Raw genomic sequence first — 9,797 nt, 5'->3', positions numbered from 1 at the left:
TCTCTGAAGAGGATTCAACTTTGTTACTAATCATATCTGGAATGATAAATGGATCATCGTTAGCTTCTTGAGGGTCAGCGCTTGGTTGATTGCTGAAGGAAGCTTCAGGTTGTCCATAGTGAAATATCATCTAGTTGTCTAACTCTTCATCATCTTCAAAGATGAGTTTAGAGTTAGCTATTGAGATTCATCAAAAGTGACATGGAGAGATTTTCTTTAGTCTGTCGTCTTTTGTTGAATACTCCGAAGGCTTTGGATACTGAAGAATATCCAAGGAAGGTTCCTTCATCAGCTTTGGGATCGAACTTTCTAAGTTGGTCTCTATTGTTAAGAATGTAACAAGTGCAACCAAATATGTGAAGAAAGCTAAGAGAAGGCTTTCTGCTATGGAAGAAATTCATAAGCTGTCTTATTGAATCTCTTGACGATTAGCGATCGATTCTGAGTAAAACAAGCAGTGCTGACAGCTTCAGCTCATAATAGAGTAGGGAGACGAGATTCACTGAGCATTGATTGAGTATCCTCAATGATTGTTCAATTTCTTCTTTTAGTGACCCCGTTTAGTTGTGGAGTTCTAATAGCTGAGAAGTTGTGTGAGATCCCCTTATTCACAAAGAATTCATTGATGGTACTATTTTTGAATTCAATTCCATGATCAGTCCTGATATATCGTACTCTAATGTTGTTCAGTACTTCTATGCGTTTGATTAACGAGATGATTTCTTCAGGTGCATAACCCTTAGATCTGAGAAAGAAGACCCTAGTGTACCTGTAATGCTCATCAATAATGACAAGTGTATATTTCTTTCCAGCAATAGATTGCACGTTGACTGGACCAAATAAATCCATGTGAAAAAGCTGAAGAGGAGAAGTCACTGAAGAGACTTGCTTAGATTTGAAGCTATCCTTTGTCTATTTTCCATTTTTACACGTTGAACAAATAGATTCCTTTGCAAAGGAGTGTTGAGGAAGGCCAGTGACAAGATCCTTTCGGGACAACTCATTCAGCGTCTTGAAGTTGCGATGAGAGAGTCGTTTGTGCCATAGCCAATTGATATATGAAGAGGATTTAGAGAGAAAACAACTATTCTCAGTGAAGGGAGAATCCATGTTGATGACAATACACATTCTCTAGATGAGAACCTGTATGAGCAAGCTTGTCATCTTTGTTAAAAACATAACAAACTCTTAGAAAATTTTACTGTGAAATCTTTATCACATAGCTGACTGATGCTAAGAAGATTGTGCTTCAATCCTTCAACATATGCAACATGTTTGAAAGTGGTTGCACCATTGGTTAATATACTAAATCCCTTGGTATATCCTTTTCAATTTTCTCCAAATGTCACGAAAGGGCCTCTTTCATCGTTGTAATCATTTAGTAGGGATTTGTCTCTAGTCATATATCTTGAGCATCCACAATCGAGATAAAATGCCTTTGACTTCCTACACAAGAAAACAGATTAAGATTGCTTTGGTACCCATTTCTCAATGGGTCCAGCAGAGTTAGAGGCGACATCCACTGACGCTGAAGACTCAGGGTTAGCAGGTGTATTCACTGAGCCTGAAGAAGAGGCTTCAGTGGGCTTCTTCACCTTAGTTGTTTTCACAACTTTGGTGGCAGATTTCGCCTTAGTTGATTTTTCAACCTTGGCTACTTTATTTACCTTAGTTGGCGGACCATATTTGGTAGTTAAAGGACACTTGCTGGCAATATGTGAAGTTTCACCATAGTGTCTACACATCTTATAGCTGAAAGTAACTTTAGGGCCAGAAAGGTCCGAGAGAATAGAAGGGATAAGCTCCAAAGATTCCTTTCTCATTTGTTCGAGGAGGAACAACTTGGGGTTTGGAAGCCTTGGGTGAGAGATTCACTTTCAGCTTTGGCTTAGGTTTCTGAGAAGGTTCAGATACCTTGGTCCTTGAGGAAGAAGGTTTATAAGCTGAAGGTTTAGATCTCGGTCTATTAGACTTGTTAGCCTTCTTGGGAAAAAGAGCGATTACAATGGATTTACCTTTGTATTTGCATCCTGAACTCGAGGGAGTTCCTTCAAGATGAGTCTCAGTGGAAGAGTACTAAGAATAAGAGGTGTCAGGAATGGAAGAGATAAAAGTACCAAACTTAAGCATGGACTTGTCAGTGACACATTCTTCTTGATCATAGGAGAATCTTAGAGCACTCTTTATCTTGGCAGGGATCTGAGCCTTGATGAGCTCAGAGGCCTTGATGGAGGATTTGCACCACCCTCCAATGGTAGCCTTCTCAGCTTTGAGTTCAACAATAGTTTACTCACGCTCAACGATAGCCTGCTCGCGTTCGATGCTTATGGTTTGGTTTACAATGACCTGATCCTTAAGATTTTCTTCAATCTTAGTCAGCTATTTGATCTTAGAATGACATCTATCTAATTGTTCTTGAAGATGAACATTAAGCTTTTCAGCTTTGAATTTGTCATTCAGGGCATTGTAAATATCAACCGTCAGCATATCTAGTGCAGACAGGCTATCAGAGGTAGTAGAAGAGGGTTCATTCACGGAACATACCCGAGTAGGAGTAGATGATGAGGGATCACTGGAGAATGATGTCTCTGATGGTTCATCTTCGACATCCTTGGCCATTAGATAAAGATAGGTCGTATCTTCCTCGTTAGAGGGTGATTTTTTAGAAGAATCAACCCAGTCATGTTCTTCAGTGATAAGACTTTTGCCTTTACGCTGAAAGTTCTTCATCTTCTTATACTTCTCCTTCAGCTTAAGTTATTTTTTATCTTTAGATCTGAATGAGGATAGGGTTTTGGAAGATGGCATTGCAGTCTTCTTGGACCTGTACTCACTAGTAAAATGACCTTTGCGTTGGCAGTTGTAGCAGATCACTGAAGCATTGTCAATTGGATTTGACTTTGGATTTTCAGAAAGAGTCAACGATGAAGATTTGCGGTAATTACTTTTTAAGGGGAACCTTTTAAAAGAGTTAGTAAGAAGGACCCATGACTCATCAAACTCTGAAAGATCAGCGTCTGACAAGCCCTATGAGTTAGAAGGATCTAGCTCAGTGATAGACACATAAGAAATAGAAGGAATAGAAGAAAAAGAAGGGTCAACTGAAGGGCTTTCAGAGATCAAAGCTAACAGAGAGTTTTTCATTTTCCTAAAATCTTTAAGAAGATTCTTTTTCAGTTGACAGGATTTCTCATGATTATGCAATATCCCATAAAGGGTACTAAGAGAGAGGGATGACATGTCCTTGGACATCTTGAGACACTTGGTATAATGATCCCATGATTCTGACAAACATTCTAAGAACTTTGTCAATGCCTCTGAGTTGGAATATTGTCTTCCAACTGTCTTCAAATCAATAAGAAGACAATTAAAACATTAATGTACTTCAAACAAAGTGTCAGTATTTCCACAGAGAAAGCTTTCATATTGTCTTACTAGATTTATCTTCCTCGATTCTTGTACTTCAGAAGTATCTTCATATTGAACACATAGAGCATCCCACATGGTTTTTAAGGTTTTGAGCTTAATCAGAAAGTGATATACCTCGTCAGGAAGAGCCATGACTATTATAGACCTCGCACGAGTGTCTAAAGCAACCTTCTTCTTGTCTTCATCACTCCATTGATGAGGGAGCTTTGGAATCTGTCGTTCAGGAATCATGACAGTTGTAGCAGTTGCAGGAACTGCTGGAAAGATAACGGATGGACCATAGGGTTCATTCTCTATATAGTATGGGATCTCAGGATCCACACCTTCCAAGAAAAGAGACATCCGATTCTTCCATAGACTGAAGTTGTCTCTGATGAAACGGGGAGGTTTGGCAAAAGAGTCATTGTCGTGAAAGTGAGTGCTGATGTTTTGCAAAACCATTTTAACATGGATAAATTATCTAAAGAAGAAGAGATAATAAAATACCAATAAAACAACATAAAAAGCAAACGTCGTTCTGATACCACTTGTTGGTCCCAGACGGATCTATAAGAGTTATAGGTAATCAGTTTGTAGAAGGGGGGATGAATACAAACGCAGAAACTTTCAGTTTTAAAAATTATATATTGATAAAGAAAGTTCAATATAAATTTTACAGATTGTTTGTGGAAGAGATAAGGTAAAGAACGTATATAAACAATCCAAGGTTCACACAATTACAAATAGCAAAAAGAAAAGATCTGCTACAAGAAATAAAGATAATAATGTAAGTGCTCTTTACTTGTTCTAAGTGGTTATTTCTCTTAGGTAGAGAGTAGAGACAAATGACTCCTTGGGTTAGTAGTGGAAAGATGATAATTGAGAGGAGAGCACTCAACTATTTATACCCATTACATTAAATGCAATTCAGAAGGTACAAAGCACGTGTCAAGCTTTTGGAGGAAAGTTTGTCGTTTGCTACAGTAAATATCATTTTGGTTGTATATGTGCAGTCATCTTTTCATAAAGCAGGTAGCACTATAAAGTGAACGGAGTAGCTCCGTACTATACTATACTCTAGAAAAGGTATGGGTTTGTCCTTTGTATGAGGGAGAACAAGACAAAAACAATCATGCTTAGTAAGTTTCCTTTGATCGTTGAATACTAGAATGATGTTGAAAGATCTCATCAGTATTCGTTGAAACTTGAGCAAACTTCACACATATGTAGACGAGCTTGTAATCACTAAATGCCACTTCAGATCACGAACTTGCTGGTCTCTAATCTTCATGTTTCGTTTTCGACATCGCTGAAGGATATGTGGTGTGAGTTTTGTCTTCTTGAAGTACAACAGTCTCTGAAGGAGTTACAGTACATGTTCAGCAATCACTGAACAGACTCAATGAAGATCACTGAAACTGAATTATTTGAAAATCACTGAATTATACTTTGTAAGGTAAAATAGATCATCATAAAATCAATGAGATCAACATTAATAATGATCTTAAATAAAAACCACTTGAAAAAAAATCAGAAAATAACTAAAAGCTCAAAACAAATTAACCCAACTAGTTTATTTATATCCAATAAATCATATGAACTCAATTATCTGAATGTCCATTTAAAATTTTAGACCGAAATACAAAAGAGTTATGTTTCTTTCTTGGCTCATATCGTTCTCATCACCCAAGAAAACGACCCAGCAGGGGCTTGGCCCAAAGTTCGTAGACCTAAGTACCTAACGTTTGTCCAGACTCTAGATAGTTTTTTAATGTTCATTTTATACCTTTTTTATATTATTTTATATTATTAGTATTTAATAATTTACATAAATTAATTAAAATATAGAAATTATATAAAAATAATAATTTTGGGCATTATGAATTGAAAGTTTAAAAAATATAAAATACAATAAATAAAATTTAAAGAATAAATTGTAAAAAGAAATGTGTATTTAATGTTTTAGAAGAAAACTAGGTTTATTTTGGCGTTATACTAATAAAATATGAGTATGTTCCACCTCGTTCCACGAGGTGGAGGTTAAACACGTCTGTTCCAGTTTGTTCCTGTTTGTTCTACATAAAACTCATGTCAAGCGTGAAAGTAATCTATGTTCTGTTATGTTATATCCAGTCTAGTTTACCAAACACATCTTTAAAGTCCTATGGACTCTTGCTTACTTCCCAAAATCTTATCAACCGGGTTTTCACGAAACAACCATTCTACTTTTCGAAGTACATCTTACCTTCCGACCTCATTTTGAGGTGGGTTTTCATGTGTCAATTTGTTATGGTTTATTGAGTTGATTAATGTTGCTAAAAGAACGATCCAATTAAGGATAAATATTTCAAATCCTGTCTTATTCCTATCCCATCAATAAAATTAGCATTATATATTTTTATGTATTTTAGATTTATTTATTTCAAGTTCATGTATTTGTAATATAATTGATGGACTAGAATTAGCCTTGAAAATTAGGGACAAAAAGATTTTTCTATCTCAAATTGGATTAAGGGCATTTATGATTATCTATACCTATATTATATTATAAAGCATTTGATAAAAACTATTTTTTATGCATGAACTATTTATGATGCATATTATTTAAAACTTAAGATAACAAGTACATTGTAAGTACAACTTATTAAAACTTCATCTTTGAATTCATGTAAGTAACTGTACATAAACATAATCAAATATATGATAAACATCTCATTTGAAATATAAAAAATATAAAAATATAATTAACATAATAATTGAGTTCTAGCAAAATATTTAATTATTATTCTTATAAAAATTATATTATTAAACAAAAATATATTACTTCATTAAATTAAATTATAATAAAAAATGAAATAAATAAATTATACAAAAAAATGAGAACTTTTGAATAAGAAGACATAGAATAAAACAAAACATTAAAATCAAGATACATCTTACAGTATTAAACGAGTATATTTCTAATTTTTCTAATTCATATGTGTTCATATTGTTCTTGAATGAAAATCTAAATCTGCCATGATTTATATGAAGAAATGAAGAATTGATCAGATATTGTGGACACACAATTGGTATCAGAGCGGAATGCAAGAAATCAGATACAGAAATCGAAGAGATAAGTGAAATTTTAATTTATGAATTTTTTTTTGTTCTTCGTGTTCTTATTTTTTTCTTTCTGTTTGATCCGATTTTTTCATAAAATCTTGTGTTTTGGTGTTAAAAACATGATCAATATGTTCGAAATTGTGTTGTGAATCTTTGTTATTCACAAACTTTTCTGATTTAATCAATCTTTATCAAGATTTAATCGGATTTTTGTGTTTTAAATTTTTTTCGTGTTCTTGAATTTTTTTTAAAAATTCAGTGTTTTGATCCATTTTTTCTTAAATTTCTTTTAGTTTTTGTGTTTTTGTTAGTTTTAATCTGATTTTTAGTTTGAATTTGTTTTATTTTTGTTAAACCGTCTAAAATGTCAAAGGCCCAAAATTCATTTTAAGCCCAATTTTATTTTGACCGGATTCTCAAACTTGATTCATGGTTTCCTTCTAAAACTTGAGCGGATAAGAGATCTCACACAAATTGAACGGAGAAAAGGAAATCGAAGGTGAATCGGATTTGCAAGTACATCGAGCGGAGAGGTAAACAGCACATTGAGCGGTATTCATCAACACCGCAGAAGCCTTGAACGGTATTCATCTACACCGGTCACCACTTGACCGGATTAGGGCTCTGATTCGTTCAGCAGAGGTATACCGCTCATTTCTTACAGATTTCTTGAACGGTTTAAACTACACCGGACAACATATCATCGGATTCACATCAGGTAAGATTATATTTGAGAAATTTAGGGTTATTCGCTCATTCAATTGAGCGGTTTTGCTTGTGTTGTGATTGATTTCATTTGAAGTGTTCTGTCCGGTTTATTAAACCGCTTGTTCATTTCAAGGTAAAGTTTTACTTCTATCCGGATTTCTAATCCGTTCGATTTCAGTCTCACTTATCCAATTTTGATTCAAGCTCAAGTGATCTTGTTTGATTTAAAAGGCTGTGTTGTTAAATCAGTGTGCGATTTAGTTCATGCTTATTGAATGCTGTATATTGACTGATGTGCTGTAACAGATATCTTTCATGTATTAATCAGACTTTGTTCATGCAGTGAGAAGTCTTAAGATTTTGCAGTGAGCAACTTTCTTAAAGCTGTGAGTAAGCGGCTGTTTGAACTAGTTTTGAGCAGTCCTGAGTATTGAAATTTTTTGTTATATCGTAACCATCTGCTGCTACACAATTAAGTTTTGAGTTTGATTGATATATTAAAATCAATTGCTGTTTTGATTGAGTATGAGCACTGAAGCAGAATGTTGTTGTCATAGCAGTAGGTTGAATAGATTATGAGTTTTGTACACAGGTTTTGAGTCTTGAACAGCATCAAATATCTTGACAGAAGCTGAATCAGAAACAGCTGTGCAGTGATGTGTTGGTAACAGCAAGTCAGCAAGAACCATTTTGACAGCAACAAGAGGACATCAACAGGTTCTTTGCTGGTTTGTTCATAGTTATTTTGAAGTGCAGGTAGATAGATTGCTTGAATTGATCACATAGCTTGCTGTTACATTTGAAATTGTACAGTTTAGCTTTCTCAATCGGTTTTCATTGCTTAAATGTTTATTTTGCTGTGTGATTGACCAAGTTTAGGTATCTTGGAGCAGAATAGATTGTGTGGATACAGCAACTATTTTGGCAGCCCAGCTACTTAAATACACAGCAGGTCTTAACAATTGAGTGTGACTGTTTTTGTTTGGGAAGCAGTAAACAGCAAGTTATATAGCAGCAACTTCACAGCAGTGAACAGGTTGCAGGTCTTAACAGCAAGAGCAGGAAGCAGTAACAGCAGGTTCTTAGTTTAGCAATAGTAGCAAAGCAACAACCATCTTGACAGCATGTTGTAGCAGCTCCATAGTCTTTTAAGCAGGATCTGTTTTGAGGTTTATCAACAGAGTGTACATCACACAGCATACACAGTGTACAAGTGTACAACACACAGCAGGTTCACACACAGTAGCATCAATTTTGTAACATACAGCAACTGCAACTAAACAGTTAACTGCTTACCACCTTGAGTTTAATTTTTTTTTTGACTGGTTTACAGCTGGCTGTATGGTATTTGAATGCTATGAATTGATTGCTAATCGGTAACCAGTTTAAGATAGTGTGATTTTGATTGCTGTGCTGTGTATTGACAGCTGCAGGTTCTTCAAACAGCAGCTATAATGTTTGTGTTTAACAACAGGTTTGATAACAGCAGCTTCAGAAGGTGAAAGATTTGTTGTTTTGGTTTAGTATGTACATGTGACAGCAGCAGCATTAGCATTGCAGCAACAATTTTTAACTGCAATTGTTTCACAGCAGAAACTTAAATTGTTCTAATTTGAGTTGTGTTGGTGTCGGGAAGCAAAGGTAATAGCAGTAGCCAGTGTGCAGTGTTTTTTTTTGTTTCAGTTTGAGATACACAGCAATAACTGGTTTGAGTTTGTGCATTGCAGCAATAGTTTGTTGTCATAACAGGAGGTTTATAGTTGTTGTTTGTCACAGATTTGGTTGTTAATAATTAGTTTTGAGAGTGTAATAACAGTTTTGATTGTTTTGAGAATTGTTTTTTACAGATTTGAAACAGTGTGCAGATACTGGAGAAGAAAGTGATTGATACGAGATCCATACTAGAAGCTTTCAAGTGACTTTTGAATAGATTTTCTAGAGCAGATAGATATTTCTTTAAAATTGTAACTTGTGTATTGTATTTGGGCTTGGATCTGTTTGATTTGGACTTAGACTCACATTTGTGGACTTGGATAATTTTTTTTGGACTGTTTTTGATTTCTTAGATTGTTTGTGTTTAGATTTTCTTTTTGGATCATTGTACATTTGTTTTTGCATGTGTTTTTCAGTGTTTGTGTTTTTCTGTTCTTTTTGAGCTTAACTGTTCATATTTCTTTTGCTGATTTCACTGCATAGATCCTTAACTGATCAATTTTTCTTGTTTAAATGGCAGATATTCAAATGAAGGAGAATCAAGAGTTGAGAGCTAAGATTGCTGAACTGGAAAAGAACATTAAGAGTTATAAGGAGAAAGAGCAGATGAATGAAGAGATAATTCATCAACCTTGCAATATACAGATTAATAAGATGAAAATCTATATTCAAAATTACCAGCAAGCATTAAAATCAGAAAAAGAGCGTTCAATTGATCTTGAAGATAAAATGAAAACGCTAAAAGAAATGAGTACTCAAATTTATATTGAAAATGCTGGAAATTTGGATTTGATTAAATCATTGCAATATGCGTCCAAATCTTATGAACAAAAATCCAATAGTTTAAACTCCGAATTATCTGA

At 34.6% G+C, this 9,797-nt stretch overlaps 1 long non-coding RNA gene across 1 annotated transcript; it reads left to right on the top strand.

Annotated features, from left to right (window-relative positions):
* Positions 1-6,999: 6,999 nt before the first annotated feature.
* LOC112519753 lies at positions 7,000-8,531 on the top strand. Its single transcript, XR_003069943.1, has 2 exons — positions 7,000-7,977; positions 8,101-8,531. It is a non-coding gene; the product is annotated as an uncharacterized LOC112519753 (long non-coding RNA).
* Positions 8,532-9,797: the final 1,266 nt, after the last annotated feature.

Source organism: Cynara cardunculus, assembly GCF_001531365.2.
Source record: "Cynara cardunculus var. scolymus isolate 2C chromosome LG 10, CcrdV1, whole genome shotgun sequence".
In the NCBI taxonomy this organism is placed as follows: domain Eukaryota; kingdom Viridiplantae; phylum Streptophyta; class Magnoliopsida; order Asterales; family Asteraceae; genus Cynara; species Cynara cardunculus.
The sequence above is the reverse complement of the archived record's forward strand: the minus strand, read 5'-3'. Positions and strand labels throughout refer to the sequence as shown.